General features: G+C 35.5%; 1 protein-coding gene across 16 annotated transcripts in view; it reads left to right on the top strand.

Annotated features, from left to right (window-relative positions):
• Nucleotides 1-18,691, top strand: part of GTDC1 (glycosyltransferase like domain containing 1) — a gene marked incomplete at its 3' end in the record, with an annotated part of 460,833 nt that overhangs the window by 148,674 nt on the left and 293,468 nt on the right. The window lies entirely within an intron of this gene.

Genomic DNA, 18,691 nt, shown 5'->3' with positions numbered 1-18,691 from the left:
TATACAAATAAGGTCATGTTTACAGGTACCAGGGGTTAGGAGTTGAATGTATCTTTTTTGATACACCACCATCCCACTGCAGCCCAGTACACCATCATCCTTGAATTCACTGTGTCTTTGGGTGCCTGTTACTTGCTAGGTGTTCACTAAATTTTTACTAAATAAAGGACTGCCTGGTGCCGTCATATGCATGCAGTAAGGCAAATTATAGTCATTATTTCTGGAACTAGGACAGTAAAAAATCATACAGCCCATTTGTTGCATGTAAAAGATGATGTGTTATCTTTAGTTTATTGGTAAAAGCAACAAAGAAGTTTGAGTGACTTGACTGTAATCACATAGATACTGTCCACTGGGTGATAGGTACAAAATTTTTATTGTTTACTTGATATTATTGTCTTCTGTGATACCTCCTTTTTTCTTATTAATTAGTGTTTTTAGATTAATACCTGACATTGAGACGACATGACAGATATTAACATAGTTAGGACTTCAGAGCTCCTCTAATCAAACTGCTGTTATTTTCCATCCGAGAAAACAGAGGTCTGAAAAGGTTAAGTGAGTTGTTGAAAACCAGGGGTAGGTGATGACATTTCTGGGTGGATCCTGAGTGTTTAGTATTGAATTCTGTAATTTGAAACTAATGTGGCAAATTTGATAGCACCTAGAAGACACTGATAAAAATCGATAACAAGCTTAAAAATAAATACTGAAAGAATTTGAAATAATTTAAAAGCAAAGATAAGGGGTGATTTAATTAATCAGCAATATTGTTCTCTTGCCACTGAAGGCAAATAGAAAGAAAACAGTCTCAAACACCAAGAAAAGCAGATTCAGGTGTATTTTCCAACTGGAAAGACTGACAGTGGGATTGTTGAGAATTGTCATGGGAAATTTGAAAAGGAATGAGCTCAAAACCGAATGAAAACAAAACCCACACAAATCCACTTATTAGTCTAGTCGTACCTGGAAATTTCAGATTTTTTTCAGATCCACTTCTTTGCATACTTTACTTCTTGACTCAGGCCACATCAGTACTTTCCTTTCAGAATGCAACTTTAAATTTATTTTACAAGGTGAGATTTCCAACCACTGTAGTCACAGTCTTCAGATTTTTGAGTCTGTGGCTCCTCGGTGCCTGGTTTTTCTGTTTCCTATAACACAGGACATGATGTAAATGGTGGCTTTCGATTCTCCGACCTCCAGATTACAGCATAGTACTCATACATCAGAATTCCTCTAGATGAATCAAAATTTTGTGTCTCCCTGATGCCTTCCAGGGCTGAGGGCAGAAGGAGGAATGTGGTATTCTTTTTTTTTTTTTTCTAAGATTTTATTTATTTATTTGTCAGAGACAGAGGGAGAGAGAGTGAATGAGCACAGGCAGACAGAAAGGCAGGCAGAGGCAGAAGCAGGCTCCCCGTTGAGCAAGGAGCCCGATGTGGGACTCGATCCCAGGACCCTGGGATCATGACCTGAGCCGAAGGCAGCCGCTTAACCAACTGAGCCACCCAGGCGCCCCATGTGGTATTCTTGTCTACTGTATTGATCCATCCTCTTCTGGGTTCTGGCATGGCTTTGGCTCGTTGATGGCTTTTCCAGCTGTGAATGAGTGTCACGTCTCGATTGATTTGAATACCTTTTGTGGAGTCGGTTCTGTGACTGACTTTCTTTACGTACTGGATGCTCTGACAAAATCATTTTGCCTGCATGTCACTTGTATGTAACTACATGCTCTTTTCTAGGGACTGCCTTTCTTATGTCTTTGCCTTCCCTTTTTATAAATATAAGCAATTATAAGCTCGTAAGTTTCTATTTTACTTTATTTTAAAATATAATCTAACCTCTTTTCTCTCACTGGCTTTTACAAGCTATCTAAAAACAAGACAATTCAAAAAAAAAAAAAAACCCAAAATAAATAATTAAGCCTTGCTTGTCAGTGACTATACCTTTAAGTGGCTCTCCTTGGCTTGGAAAGGAGGACAGTTGGCAATCAGAAGGTTCTTAAACCTTCGTCTTCCTATTGCATTCAGTGAGAATTTCTTAATACCATCCAATGTTTAACATCTTAAGGCAGCGGCTCTGGGGACTTCAAAGGCAATTATGGTTATTAGCCCTCTTTTTAGTTGTCAAACAGGGTAGCACCTGCCTGTGTTAAGCATTAATTAAGAAGAAAGTGGACATGATGGATTAATTTGGGCCAGTTCAAAATACAAACCATCTAAGCTTTCTAGATGGTGTCTCTGATGGAAAAGTCAGAGAAATTCTTCATTACTTAATTCTACTTATACTTTGTAGGTGTTAGTGTTGGATTTTCTTTAAAATGATAGCTAATCAAGAGTTATACAGACTCCCAGTGGGTAATTATCAAGCCTATCAATATAGATCCATGTATAGCCTAATATATTTACTTTCAGTGTTGTCATTTATTAGCCATAAGACTTGGGAGAAATAGCTTAATTTTTCAGAGCCTCAGTTTTCTTGCCTCTTAAGGGGTTGGGTGAGCCTGGTGGTGGTGTAATAACGTGGATATTAAGGAGAGCGCATATTGCATGGAGCACTGGGTGTGATTCATAAACAATGACTCTCGGAATGTGGAAAAACCAAAATTAAATTTTAAAAAAAGGGACAAATAATACTTAAACCGTGTAGTATAATGTATATAAGAAACCTAATGTGGTACCTGGCTATGGGGCACACAGAAGGTACAGTATTTCTTTATATTTGTATTGCAGTGTATAGTTTTCTCACTTACTATATCATCCCGCTGCATCCCTTCTTAAATACAATGCCATTCCCTTTCAACTGAAACTATGAAGTGGTCAGAAAAGATGGTGATTGTACCTTTCTCCTATATGAGAAAGCTATTTTAGAGAATGATTAGTCCACATGGCTCTTTATGCTTAGGTTTTCTAACTTCTAGACCCCCAGAAGCATTATCCTTTTCCCCATATAATTTAAACTTCTGACTTCCTCCTTCACTCATTTAAGGTTCTATAGGGGGAAAGGGTTAAAGGGGCCAGGGCTTTAATGGAGTTCTTGGTGTCTTTAAGTCTGTATGCAAATGAAATAACAGATATTTAAAGGGCTTTGGAAAATAATTTATAATGCTAAGCGAACATAGAATTGAATGTTTCTTTTAATTATTTTGAGTTATAAAATTTATTCTCTTAACAGTCACATTTTCTGTACTTTCTGGTAGGTTAGAAACATCTAGAAAATAATGAGTTCCAAAAAAGTAAACAAAAACTTCCTATAGCCATTTTCTGTTCCAGTTGCTATGTAAGTCTTGTTCAGATACTTTCTTACTAGCAAATTCTGAATTGCTACTAAGGCTTTTGTTGAAGAATTCCTGAGAATTAGAGTTACTTATTTTTGTTGGAGGAACTGATTTTATTGACATGTGGTAATTAATTAGGAATTATGAGCAAATAATGTAGGGCATTGCTGGATTATCTGTTTTCTCTAAGTTCACTGAAAGGAAACGTTCCCAATAATCATGAACATTTGTAGAAAATCTTGAGAAAAATTGATAGAAAGTACTCTGCTCTTCTACCATACCTGGGATTTAAAAAACAAAGATTGGGCCACATTATGCAGTGTGGTGCCTGTTCACTCTATCTGCACGTAGTCCCTTCAATGTAAAGAACTGGGGCAGGTGTTATTAATAAAAAAAAAATAATAAATAACCCCTTCTATTTTAAATAGGGATGCTATTCTGCCAGCTTTGAAGCTCACACATACTGTCTAACTTACCCCAGCTTTCGCTCATCTGGTCTTTAAATGGCTCCTTTCATGTGGTCAGCCCACGAGCCATGCGTACTGCCGCTCAATCACGCCACTGTACGTCGCCATCATGAGGGTGGTTTGCATGATTTGCATTTCCTGTACTGTTTGAGCTTCAATGAGCTCTAAGCGCCACGTTTGAGGAAACCACTGCCAAATAATGCAATGATTTAATGATTTTAGTCAAACCAGATGAGTTTGTGCTGGAGTCAGGCTACCAAGTCTGGGGTGGGGGTGAAGAGATGTTGTCAGGATATCCTATTAAAAAAGGATTCTTCACAATGTCTGTACATGCAAGATGTGAATTTCTTCACAAATCTGGTCATGGAAGAGAAGAGGGTTACTTTTGGGAGGAGAGTTCTGAAGTGCTGTGATGAATAACCGTATGTATGTTACTCTTAGAAAATTTGGTCTTTAAAATTTGAGTTCCATCATGCTGCCAGTGTATTTATTGTGACAATAATAGAGTTTGATGGCATTAATTTCCCAACCACACAGAGTTAAATTTAGTCAAAGTTAAATACATTGATAATGTGCCCCCTTGTCCTTTTAAAAAAAAGGCTTGTATTTTATTAAAAAGTGGTTGATAGAAGCTGTCGGACAACTACTACAGAATTGGCATAGTAGTGGGCCAATGAATAGTTACTAAAGTGGGGAAGAAAAAAAAAAATATGTACCAGATACTAGTCTTCATGAAAAACATAGACAGATGGGGAGACAGACCTATATGATGCCACAAATAGATGAATATCTTGTAAGGATTTCAAACAAATGTTGAAAGATCCAGTGAAATTTAAAAGTGGGTTTAAAAGTATATCTTGTGCTTATAAATAGTGTATTTATTTCTGCTCACCTGAAGCCCAACCTGTAAATTGCTCATGAAATATTTTATCAATATTAAGCAAGAAGAATGTGGACTGAATCTACATATAACCATGAGATATTAAAATGGATCTCATTAATAACATTGACTTTAATTTCTCTTAGACTTCTTACTCTCAGATATGGTGTTATAATGCCTACAAGAAAAACTTCAGCAGAAATCCTGTTAACTGTTAATTAATACCAGCCTCAAAGAGTTCCTATTCTTGTTACAGATAATTGAGGAATAGTTATTCTCTTTTCCCATATAATGTATACTTCATAAAAATGCATGTGATAATATGCCGTGGATGCCGCTCACTGGTTTTTAGTTTAGTACTGGTTCACTCGGTTATATCCTACCAGCCAATCAGGTGTCTTTCATGGATTCCCTACAGCAGTTTGAAGACACTCTAAAGAGGAAGCTTCAAAGCCACAGGTACTTACCGAGGGAAGTACTGTATAACTACTTATGTTAAGAAAAAGCAGGCAACTCGTGTGGCTGGAAAAAATAACATTACATCTGCACTAAAGTAACTTTGCGTGTCGCATGTAAGATGCAACCATTTAAGCCTGAGAACATACGTCGTGTGCTGAGGACTGGAGTGTTAAAGGCCAGCCTTTACTTCCTTTTTAATTGTTTTATATTTTCTTTGCTAATTTCTACTTTTAACATTAATCTTACTTTGATACATGAATTAATCCTGATCTAATGCACAGTTTGGCACTGTTGGATGGTGACTAGAGTATCTGCCCTGGGAAGTCCTGAAGCAGGAAGCACGTTTTCCAAAGTGTCTGCATTTGAAGGGAGGACAACTTGTCCTCCAGAACCCTTTCAGGTACTCAGCTTGACACACTCACTGATAATATTGGAATGCTGCATTTTAGATAATGTCATAGCTATTATATAGATTATTAAAATTATTATTGCTTATTAGGTAAGTTAGGTTTCAGGACATTAAGCTTATTAATGGAGATTTTAGCTTTATGTAAATACATTCAAATAATGAATACTATTGTACCAACTTTTCTTTGAACACTCTTCTTGGTTACTTAGTTCCTAAGAAACTATTTTTTGAATATAAAAATAAATTGTATTTTTAGATGCTTAATCCCATGGGGGAAAGGAACACATTTTGCATTCATTGTCTTGAATTTATTAAACAATTCTGTAATGCACTCTGTGCATAGATCATGAAAACCACTAGCACACATTTTTCTGACCTCACCAACATAAGCTGCACTCTTGTGGCAATCCCAGCAAATGTGTTTATAAAGATTCCAGAAATAATAGTCTTGTGACTAAATAAGAAACAGAAGCCAAAGCTAAGAGCCAAACAGATACCTATCGGTTTCCTTGAGTTTAATCTGATTAAAAACATGGCTCTCAAAAACATTAAATATAATGTCATGTCAGAGAAGCAGTATATGATAAATATAGTTCATGACAGGAAATCGTTATTAAATCAGCATTACTAGTGAATCTGTTATGGAAATTTCCCTGTAAGTTAGTTAAGGCTCCCCCATTTCTCACCTCCAATGCATTGCTGTACTTTTCTGCTTTACTGTTAAGTATATCATTTTCTGTTGACTGAAAGGCAGTTTTCCTACTTTTAAATAACTCCCACCTTTATTGCTGTCACTAATCAGCCACGAACTGTCTCTTCACTTCAACCAGAAACACCAGTATACAGAGTACAAGAGAATCTGAGCTGGTCATTGGCCATCATGACCTAAATACGGCAAACCTAAAGGCAGCAATCTTAGGATTCTTAATGAGAGCAAGCAGTTGTTTTGAATGAGAAACACAGCGACTTGGTTGAATCTCAGATTACGGATAGCCATCTAAATTTAAAAATAGTAATTACTTCACATAAAAACAATGAGAACTTCTTATCTGACTTCATCAAGAACATATCTTTCCTCTTTGCTTTGAAGAAATACAGGTACAACATTAGTCAGTATAACCCATGTACTTGTAGCTAAACTCAGAGTGCTCTACTTTTTTAACAGTTCAGAAAGCATTTTTTAAAAAGAAATATTTTTACAACGCAAGAGGATTATTTGGCTGACTTACATTAATGAAACATTTTGGCACATGTTAAAGATTTCATCGAGCTATTACAACCACCCCCAAAAAATCTTGGTTTCCATTTAAAATGTCACCAATGTGGAAAAAATACCATCAATCAAATTGCATATCTTCTAACTAAAGAGAAAAAAAAAAGTAAAATGAAAAGGAAACAAACAGTGAGACTCCAGTACATTTTTGGCTTCTCTTAAGGAATTCTGTCTTAGATATGGTCATTATCTGTGGCCTTAAGATTATCTTTTTTTCCCCCCTCTTTGTTCCATTGTATGCTTTCATCTTCGTAGGAATAAATCCACTGAGTAATATTCCTAACCTTATGCTGCTTCAGTCAGACACTGGGAATTCTTCAGTTTTTGTGAATGAGAACAGTAAGAGAAATTATTTTTCTGGAGAAACTTAGGGGCCCCATTTTACAATAAAGAACTATATAAAACTGCCTATCATTCTTTTTGTCCCTCTTTAAAATTATTCTTAAGGCCTTAGTGGGAACAAAGACCCCCTTCCTAGGAAACTTAAATACGAAATCCTTCTTAGGAGCTTAATACAGGAAAAAAACCTGTGTGCAAGTGCGGGACCCTTATCTGTTCAAGTTTAGCCTCTTTCCAAGCGATATATGTAGAAAACTGAATGGCTATGGCCTATGCTCTCTGACTTCTGTCGGTGATTCTGGTCTAATGAAGCTTAGCCCTTTCTCTAGTCTTTCTTTGCATTAGGACTGTTTCACTTTTGAGTTAGGACAAAATTCCTAGCCCCATATCATGAAGATGGTTCGAACCATCTCCTTCTGTGCTCATATATGTATGGAATAAAGGGATGGCTCACTTTTCTGCTAGTACTTACCTTTAGGAACATTCGGCTTGATTGCATCACACACCTGCTGTGGAAAGGATATCTAAGCCACAGTAGAAAACTGTGATGTGAGATGAAACATATCACTATTTGGAGGCTTGGCATGAAATGTACTAGAATGTATGCAATTCTATAGTAAAATCACATGTGTATGATAATACAACTCTTTCACAGAAAAACTACCCCAATATCTTCTTAAAGTTCCTCAGCAATGGCTTATTTATAGGCCATGCAAGAGATCACTGCAGTAGTAACATACCAGCCTCCCGTAACCATTCTGTGTAATAGCAAAGCCTGAGCAAAGTGGCAGTGAATATTCTCAAAACAGTTGGATAAGCAAGGCATAATTATATTCACCTAACATATATGGAAATGTGCTGAGAGAGATTAAGTTATTTGTGGGAAGATAGGCCACTTTTAAGTGCCAGACAGAAGAAAAACCAGGTTTTCTGGCTTATGCTTTCTGTGCTCTACTGTCAACAAAGAAATAAACTGTATTAGCTGAAAATGAGAAGATTGTTTCCCCTAGAAGTCACACTGGTACTCTTGCTGTCAAAGTGGACTTAATCTAGGAGGCTCTTAGCTCAGGCATTCTGGCCAGTGGAGGGTAATCTGAAAGACTGTAAGTATTTCTATTTTTCTGATTCACTTCCTCAAAATGCCAACTTTGATGATTTAAGTAATCAGGGAAGTTACGTGGGGGAGATAATGTGTTCCTTTGACTCTTCCTACTTTTTATGTAGCAGCCAGAAGTTACTAATTAGGGATCAGGGAGAAAGATGAATGGAATACTAACCTTCTGGTGACCCAAGAAACCCCTGAAAATGTGGCAAAATGGGATCCAACTTCCTGATCAGAAGCTCCCTTATTGATTCTTTTTCTTTTGCCTTCCATGAGCTTCTCTCTAACCAATCCATTTCAGTCTCCACATTTCTCTGAGCAACGTCTTAGGCTTTCAGGTACCTTTCCTTTTCTGGTTTTCTCTTGTAATCAGTTCCTCACCTACATCACAGGCTGACTGGTGAGTAGATGCTGCAAAGTGAATGGAGCCCAACAAGGTAAAAGGGTGTGAGACACCTCAGGAAAGCCTCTCCTTGTCAAGTGAGGGCAGAGAGGCTTCTATCTGCCGATGGCTGAAGTACAGAGGTGAGGCACTGAACATAAATTTACAGATCCAAATAATAGTCTTCCAGGGATGGAATATAGAGCAACGTGCTGAAGCATTTCACCCTGCATGCGCATGGGTGGGGGATAGTCCTCAAAGCAGGAAGGTTGTATCCTCTGGAGACAGTGATCATAGGACAGTGTTCTTTACCTGAGTACTGGTAGATGATGTCCACATGGTTTCATTTTTTTCCCTCATAGCAAACCCTAAAGAGTAGGTTGCCATAAAAATTCTTTTATACAACAGGTTCAAAAAAGTATGCTGTGCTGAAGTTACCCATTAGGAAATTTTAGAGTTAAGACTTGAACCCAAGATCTCTAATGTAGTAAATGGTTTCCCCCCTCATTATACCAATGTCTTTGATTCTCAAACAGGATGCATTTCTCTTCTTCCCTCCTCCCTTTTCTGTCTCACAAAAATAAATGCCAGGTACTGTACAAGCACTGGGTAAACTGAGGTGAACAAAAGAGCCGTATTCCCTACCTTTGTGGAGGTTAGTCTACCCGTCTTAAGCCTGGAGACTGGTTTGTCAGTCACCAGCCACATGTGGCTATTGAGCCTGTGAAATGTGGCAGTTCTGAATTGAGATAAGCTATAACTATAAAATACCCACTGAATTAAAAATGTCTAGTTTGAATAAAAAATGCAATTTTTGGGTAATTTTTACATCAATTATATGCTGATAATATTTTAGATGTATTGAATTAAAGACAGTATATTATTAAAACTGATTTCATCTGCTTTATTTTGCTTTTCTAAATGGCAACTAGAAAATTTTAAATTATATATATCAGTTGCATCTGTGGCTCACTTATTTCCATTGGATAGCAAGCTGTGACCTAAGGGGGAGTGATTTTGTAAGGTTCATTCAGCAGTTTATAGTACTTCTGTGGTTATGTTTTTTTACGCTGAAACATTTGGATCATTTGAAATTTGTCCTGGTGCTTGCTGGTCTGGATCCCAGTTTACTTTTTCTCCAGATGCCTACCAAGCTGACTCAACACCATTTATTAGTTGGTTCGTCTTTGTTTGGAGAGGCTACCTTTATTATATGCTTAGTCCTTGTATGTATTCTGTTTCTGGATCTGCTCTTCTTTTCCATTGGACTGTGTCTGTGTTTAAATCAGTATTATACTTGCTATTTTTGAGACTTTAAAGTATTTTTTAATATTTGGTGAGGTTAATCTCCATCTCCATCTCCACCTCCAGCCGGTTGTCCCTCCCCCCCACCCTCCATCTCTGACAGCATCTTGGCTATTACTTTCTCATGGTCTTTAGCTATGGAAATTAAGATTTGTTTTTCCAGTTTAAAATAAGCAAAAACAACCTTTAAAAAAAAAAAAAGCAAAAACAACCTTCTTAAAATTGTGATCAAGACTCAAAGAGAATCCATGTCTGTTTATGTTAACTCTTCCTATCCAAACTCTTCTTATCGAAAATGAAAAGGTACAGATTTCCATTTTTTCAAGTCATCTTTCAGATTCCTTCAGTAATACTTTAACATTTTCTTCATAGAGGTCTTACCCATTTCTTAAATTTATTCCTAGGAGCTTTACCTATATATGTCTACTACTGCTTATGCAATCTTTTCTTAAATGCTTGCTGTATATACATATATGAATACACAAACATGTATATTATACATACATATATATGTAGGTATAAGTATGTATGCTATATATATCATAAAACATAATACTTTAAATATTTTAATAATTGAAAAACATACCAATTTTGTAGTCTGTAAGCTTACCAAATTCTCTGATTCTTTTTGATAAATAAGTTTTTGGTTGATGGTCTTGAGCTTTCTAATCTTGTCTCCAAATACTAATTAATACATTTCCTTCTGTTTTCTTTCTTTCTTTTTTTAAAATTTATTCATTTATTTCCATTTTTTTTTTCATCTTTTTCTCTCTTCTAATTCTTGTCGGCTGGTTCCTGAAACACAATGCTAAATAGTAGTGGTGATAATAAGTATTTTGTCTTGTTTCTGACTTTAATGTTTCATCTTAAGTGTGAAGCTGGCTTTCGAGTTGAACTGAGTGTGTTTTATTATAGTGAAAAAAATGTATTCCTATTTGAAGGGTAACAATCTTTATTGAATTAAGAAATCATGAATAGTTATTAAATTTGTTAGATGCCTACTATGGTCATGTGATTGTTTTTTCTCTTTAGAGCTATTGAAATGACTCATCGATTTACTAATATTGAACAATGCTTATGTTTTGAGGAAAAAGATAGCTTGTTCATGATGTTTTACTGTCTTCATACCTTTCTAAGTTCTGTTTGCTACTATTTTATTTAAGATTTTGGCATCTATTTATAAGTGAGATTATCTATTATATATTGGTTTTGTTATACTCACTTCATAAAAATAAAATAATTTGGAAGTTCCCCACCCATTTATCAATACCACTTTAAAAAGAAACAGACTCATCTTCTCTTTAAAAATTTGGTAGAATTTCCCTGTGAAATCATGCAAGCTTGGTGCCTTTTTTGGCTTGGAATGGTGGTAGTGTTGTAGTGATGGTGGTGGATCATTTTTAGGAGGCAACTTTCTCTGTCTCAGGAAAATCTGTTTTTGTTTGTTTTGATTTGTTTTTTTTTTTTAAAGATTCTCTACTTCCTCTAACCAGTAATTTTTTTTTTCCTACAGAATTGTGTGTGTGTGTGTATGTATGTATGCATGTAGTTCTTTTGATGTTTAGGAAGTTTTATTTTTATTGTTTACCTTCATAATTAAATCTTTTGATAACACCCTAAGGTCATTAATTTTTTCTTTTTTTTTTCTTCTTTTTTTTTTGAGAGACAGAGAGTGCACAAGTGGAGGGGCAGGGTAGAGGGAGAGGGAGAAGCAGACTCCCTGCTGAGCAGGGAGCCTGATGTGGGGCTCAATCCGAGGACCCTGAGATCATCACCTGAGCCAAAGGCAGATGCTTAACTGACTGAACCACTCAGGCACCCCTACGAATTTTTAGTTAGTATCTGTTACTTCTTTGTAATCAATAATGATAAAACTAATATGTTCCCACTTATCCATTGTTCTTTCTCTATCATCTGATTTCAGGTCAACATTACTTTTCTTTCTTTCTTTCTTTTTTTTTTTACCAATATAGTCTTTAAATATGCATATACTTCTATAGTTTGATTTGTAATCTTTCATTAGTATCCGATGACTACCAACTATTATGGTTAAGGCAATTGGTGAATTTATTCTACTTCCCAAATTTCTTTTACTTTTCCTTTTACATTTTTATTATATCTTCATAGTCAGAACAAAGATCTTTTATGTTTTATTTTGCCACCTTAATTCCTGTATTTCTTTTGATGTTAGTTCTATGGCTAAATGTATTTTTTGGAAGACTTCTGCTTTCAACCAATATGAAGTAAACTGAATTTGCTTTTCCACCTGAAACAAAGAAGAAGTGGACAAAGTATGTGAAAGCATTCAAATTGTAACATCAACCAGCAAAGGGCAGTGATCCCTGAGAGAAGACAGTTAGAGAGGGCGGACCTTCTGATTATACCAGCTTTTTGCCTTGAGTTTCTTGGCCCTGATGTAGGGAAGAGGAATCCAGGGAAAGACTAGGAGACCTGTGGAGTTGAGGAGATGGAGGTAAAACTCTAGATGGGGAGAAAGAAAGCCAGTGAAAAAGAAAGAAAAAAGAAAGAAAGCTGCTGAAAGAAAGAACTCGAGATCTGCAGAGGGTCCCAGTTGAGCATTCATCTGAGGACAGAACAGTTCATGAATGTTACGAGACTCTCAAGACCAGAGAAAGAACCATCTGAGATGATTAAAAACAATGCTCATTGCTCATAAAAGGCCAGAAATAATGTGCATTCTCACAGCCAGACTAGAAAACCTCATGATTCAGTCAGGGCTGGGTCTCAACTGGGGCTCAACTGGAGAAGGATCTGCTTCCAAGCTCATGTGCTTGTTGGTAGTATTCAGTTTCTCGTCAGCTGTTAGACTAGGGCTTCAGTTTCTTGTGTCTATTGCCCAGAGGACAATCATTCTCTTGATATGTGGGTTATCCTAATATGTCTGTTTATATCCTTGGAACCAGAATGGGAAAGTCTTCTTGGAAGGCAAGGTGATATAGTCTCGCACAGTATAAGCAGATATACCCTGTCACCTATGCTGTATTCTGTTATTTAGAAGCAAGCGGTTGGTCCTTCCTGCACTCAAAGGGGGAGATTACACAGGGCATGAATACAAGGAGGTGAGATCAGGGGGCCACTTTAGGATCTGTTGTCTATAATAGTATTTAGGAGAATATCTTAACAACAGATTACTTCAGAAGAACAGAGTTCAACCTAGCAGCACTTTTCTCATTGAAAACAATGCAAGGAAGAAGACAGTAGAGCAACACCTTCGAAGCCCTGAAAAGAAAAGTACTGAAACCTGAAACCAGCAACCTAGAACTCTATACCCAAAAATATCACTTAAAACAAAGTTAACAAACATGGTCAAAATAAAACAGATAAGTCCTGGGCACATAATGTATATAGTGTTGAGACTATAGTTAATAATACTGTATTGTGTATTTGGAAGTTGCTGAGAGACTAGATCATAAAAGATCATAGAAAGACAAAACTGTAACTATGTATAGTAATAGATACTAACTAGATTTAGTTTGGTGTTTTTTTTGTAGTATGTTTAATTATTATATTATACATCTAAAGCTAATGTATTTTTTAAAAAGATTTTATTTATTTATTTATTTGAGTGTGGGGCAGAGGGTGAGGAAGAGAGAGAATCCCAAACCGACTCTGTGTTGAGTACAGAGCCTGAGCTGAAATCAAGAGTTGGACATTCAAACAATTGAGCCACCAGGTGCCCCTAAAACCGATGTATTTTTTCAGAAATGAAAACAACAGCAACAACAAAACCAAAAAATCAGAAACACCCAAAGATAAAGAGTATTACCCAAGAGAGAAAAGAAAGAATTGGGAAGAGAAGAGGAAGCAAGCAAGAAACTTTGTCTTTTGGGGTCCTATGTATTCTCCCAACTCTACTTCCATTAAATTTTTTATTCCTCCAGGGTCAAAATATTGGGTAAGGAGTACATTCATTGTTTCCCCATTTCTGGGCTGATATGTGTACATATTTGTACATACTTACTTTACTTATAGATGTGGCAAACAAGTCAAAAACATATATCTCAGTTCTTTTGACTATTCTCATGTACCACTCTATTCTTCTATAAGACAATTTTTTAACAGGGCTTAAGCAGTCCTTTAATGAGACAATAATTGCATGTTTTATACTTAATTGAGAATAATATGTTAAATACTTAAATAACAATAATTTAAATTATTTAAATAACATAAAACAAATTGACCTTAAGTAATTTAAATTATTTAAAATTATATTTAGCATGATTTTCAGCATTCTACATACAACCATATTTTAGTTTCAAAAATATTTTTATTTTGTGGTTTGGGGTCCCAGCTCTTTATGTGTGAGTGGAAAAAAGTAATACTGTGCTTCCCATCTCATAATGTTTCTATAATATTTAATTTTATGTCAAATATACTAAAATTTTATGTTAAATATACACATAATATTGTGAGGTATATTATTTAGAATCATAATGTTGTTTTTAACTTTGTGTTAAAAAATAACTATACTTCGGGGATGCCTGGATAGCTCAGTCAGTTAAGCATCTGACTCCTGATTTTGGCTCATGTTATGATACAGGGTTGTGAGATCAAGGGCTGCATCAGGCTCCCTACTGGTCGTGAAGACTGTTTAGGATTCTCTCTCTCCTTCTCCCTCAGGCCCTCCCTCCCTATCTTTCTATCTTAAATAAATAAATAAGTCGTAAAAGGAAAAAAAAGTGGTTCTGGTTTTCAAAATGCCTACTACAATGAAGATGCTACCTTGTTCATGTTTTTATTTTAGGAGATTGCAAGTTTTCTGCATTTGTAACCTGGTTTTTGTCCAGCCTAATGGCTCTATTCCACAAATTATTTGGTCTCTCATCTTATTAATTTCAGTCCTGGTTCAATTTGGTGTCACCTGTATCATGCTGAATTTTAATATTGCTCTAGCAGTTTGAGTGGCTATGATTTCTACTATCTTGATATAATACAGGAAACATTGGCTCAAAAATATTTCATTCAAATATTGAAATATCCAGCAGTGTTTTAATTGACTGCTTATCAACACAAAGAAAGTTATTGATTTATTCCCTCAAAAAAATCACTTCAGTTTTTTTGCATAATTGATATATAAAGATTTTTATTTGCAGTAATCAGAGTTTGGGCAGCATTATTTTGACACCAGTAGGATTGAGAAAGTTTTGTAAAAACTACAAGCCTTTTAATACTTTCATTCAGTTCAAAGTCATGAAGCATTAGAAATAAAAGTCATATGTTTAGTCAAGACCTCTGAATATACCATGCAGTGAGAAGGTCTGGAAGTATGGAGTGCAACTTGTAGTTCAGAACAGGAAAAATCATTTGTTTTTATGGAGGCATTGTTATCTTATTCAGCTTTGAAGAATGGGTGAACTGGGATGGGCACGGAAGAGCAGCCAGGCATAGTAGTAATAGCATTTACTACCTTCTAGGCGCTGTTCTAAGTGCTCTCCATGTATTAACACATTTTATAATTATATTAATAGTTAATAAGGTGATTATTATCTTCACTTCTGAGTTGAAAAAACTGAGACACAAATTTGTTAAGTGATTCATTTCAAGTTTCCCATCTAGTAAATAGTGATACTGCTATTTAAACTCGGGCTTTCTGGTCGCAGAATCTTTCCTTAATCAGTATGCTCTTCTGTCTCTAATTAATGTGATATATTCTGTAGGAACAGTAGAATAGGAGAAGTTAAGAAGGTTAAAATCATGGAAGCTTTTGAAAGGGAAGCAGAGGCATTCATATGTTATCGACGTTGAGTATAAAGCTGTTCAGTCTTTTAGAAAATAATAGAAGAAATATTGTATCAGGAATTTCAGTAATCACACTAAATATTTGTCCTAAGGAATTTGGGAGGCAGTTTCCTATGGGCCACACATTTCAGTATGTCTTGCATTCAGGCGTTAAAAATGCCTTATTGTTCTGGACTACTTTTTCAAAGAGGTTTGAAAAGCATAACGGCATTGGCATATAAACATACTGTCTCTCCTTTGATTGGATGGATGGTTTATTTATTGTCCAGTATAATAATGTCTCCCTTTGGAGCAAAGTTTGAAAAAGTTTGCTTGCAGCTCCTTATGGAAGGTTGGGTTTCCCAAGCTCAGGGTTCCTTAGCTGTGATGCAAACTCATTCTCCGTGTATCATCCATCTGGGCTCCTCAACATGACCCTGATGGGCCTTGGGGACCAAGGGGGACTGATGTGAAATGAAGCTCATGCTGCTTACTGTGTCCTAAGCAGTAAGTCCTTTGTTTGACCCAGGAATGTCATGTCTGCTGCCAACATCCAGGAAACTGTGGCAGGCACACTTGTTAACTTCCAGGTAGGGCAAAATCTTACACCCTTTCCTGTTCTTGACAAAAGGAGCATTAGAATTATCAACAAAGCATTATGGGTAATCACTGGAAAGAAATCCAACTATCCAATAATAAGGGAATAGTTTGGAATATTAATTCTATAGCCCTTAAATATCCTGTTTTTAAAGATTTAAAGACTTGGGAATAAGCTCATGAAAATATTATTTAAAAATCACAGTATGGAAATGATACATATAGTAAAATGTCAATTTTGTAAAATGTGTTTGTATATTTAGAAAAAATCTGGGATAAAATATCCAAAATGTAAAATATTTTTATATATAGGTTGTAAAATTATAAGTGATATTATTCTTTCCTTCTTTATCTGCTTCTGTATCTTTGTTTTATCCTGTAATGAAAATGCAGTACTTTTATAATGAAGAAAAATACACGCTATGAATGAAGTCAAACATTTGACATGATATAATAGGCAGAATAGATACTGTATATAATCTTGAGAGGAAAGTCATATGAAGATATGAAGATATGTTCAAAACCCATTATCAAAGAAGATCTGGTTTTCATTAAAAGGCAGGTATACAATATAGCCCAAAACCATTAAAACAAAAGGAAAAATAAAATTCCAAGTTACAACAGAGGGATAGAGGAAACATGACTATTTTAGAAATTCTAATTTCAGGAAACTTAATCCATTTGAACAAAATCTAAGCTCATCAAAGCCTCTTGTTGTCTAATAAAAAGGAATTAAGTCAGTTAATTATAAGAAACAGTGTTTGCATACTGAAGTACTGTAAGATGAAATGATTGTATGTCTGACATTTGCTTTAAAATATTCCAGCAAAAGGGGCGCCTGGGTGACTTAGTGGGTTAAGCCTGTGCCTTTGGCTCAGGTCATGGTCTCAGGTTCCTGGGATGGAACCCCGCATCAGGCTCTCTACTCAGCAGGGAGCCTGCTTCCCCCTCTCTCTCTGCCTGCCTCTCTGCCTACTTGTGATCTTCCTCTCTGTCAAATAAATAAATAAAATCTTAAAAAAAAATTCCAGCAAAAAATAAATAAAGAAAAAAGGAAGTGGGAGGAATAGTTGAACTAACCTTAGCAAAAATATTGATAGCTGTTTAAGTTGTGTGTTGGTTACATGGGACTTATTATTCTGTCAATTTTGTGTATGCTTGAAAGTTTCTGTGAGAAAAAAATCAACAAAATATCACCGATTTATATAGTTTTAAAACTATATTTCTCATACTTGGCTGCACATTACAGTCGCTTAGGAACTTTAAAAAGTACTGATGCTTGAATATCACCACCTCCAATTCTAATTTAATTGGTCTTAGGTGTGACTTAGGCATCAGGATTTTTAAAATCTCTGAGGTGATTCTAATGTGTAGCTTATGTTAAAAATCACTTCTAAGTGGACTGCATTGGGTAGATCTTTATTTTAAGGAGCATTGACTATAATAATAGATATTTTTTGCTGCAGTTCCCCAAAAATTGTGGCTATATTTTCTGTTATGTTAATTCACAGAGCATCTCTCAGTAAAAGGCAAGAATAAGCTAATAATTTTTCTTATGCAGATAGTTCTACTGTGTACCAGAATAAAAGATTATAGGGATATAGCTTAATGGTTCTTTCACTTGATAAGATGATAAAGTTTTAGTGATTCTAAAGAATGAATAACTAACACATCCTTTTCAAATATTAGTTGAGCAAGAAGAATGTTAACTAATGCAGAGAGGATAGTTTAAAACATTAGATTATATAATTTTCTTAAAGTTAAGTCTTACTCATTTTAGAAAACTGAGAAGAGTATTTAGTTAGGTAGAAGAAACTGATCAGCTATGGCTCCATTATCCATGGTAAATACTGATAATGTTTTATAGCATTTGATTGCAAATTTATTTTAACATCCTATGGAAAAATTTTAAACATAAATATAGGGATAATAATATCATGAAGCTCTGGTTTCCCATCACTCAGCTTCAATAATTATCAACTCATGATTGATCTGATCTTATCTGTGGGTCTCTTCCATTTTATCATCCCCTCCCCAACACTGGATTATTTTGAAGCAAATCTTGTGTATCATTATTTCATCTATAAATATTTTAGTTTGTATTAGGGCAAATAATCTTCAGGTCATTAACACGTATTTGAGGTATTGGTATTCTGTGTTGACTGAAAGAAGATCCATATGCTACAGTTCCTAATTCTGTAGTTGCCAAAGATGGTGTTGTGTTATAAAAGTAAAAATCTGGCTTATATCCTTGAGCTGCAGAAGGATCTGCTGGCAGGACCGAGACTTTTCTCAGAAAGTAACTCCCTCAGTTTAAACGATGAAATAAGTAGTAGACTGAAATGCAAGAAACCCAGAGTTCTACCCATTAACGGGCTTTAATTTGGAAGATTTTGAGGATTAGAGTTACTTGATGTTTTGCTTTTTAATAACCTAAATTGCTCCTTGTTCTCATTTTC

Source organism: Mustela nivalis, assembly GCF_964662115.1.
Source record: "Mustela nivalis genome assembly, chromosome: 11".
In the NCBI taxonomy this organism is placed as follows: domain Eukaryota; kingdom Metazoa; phylum Chordata; class Mammalia; order Carnivora; family Mustelidae; genus Mustela; species Mustela nivalis.
The sequence above is the reverse complement of the archived record's forward strand: the minus strand, read 5'-3'. Positions and strand labels throughout refer to the sequence as shown.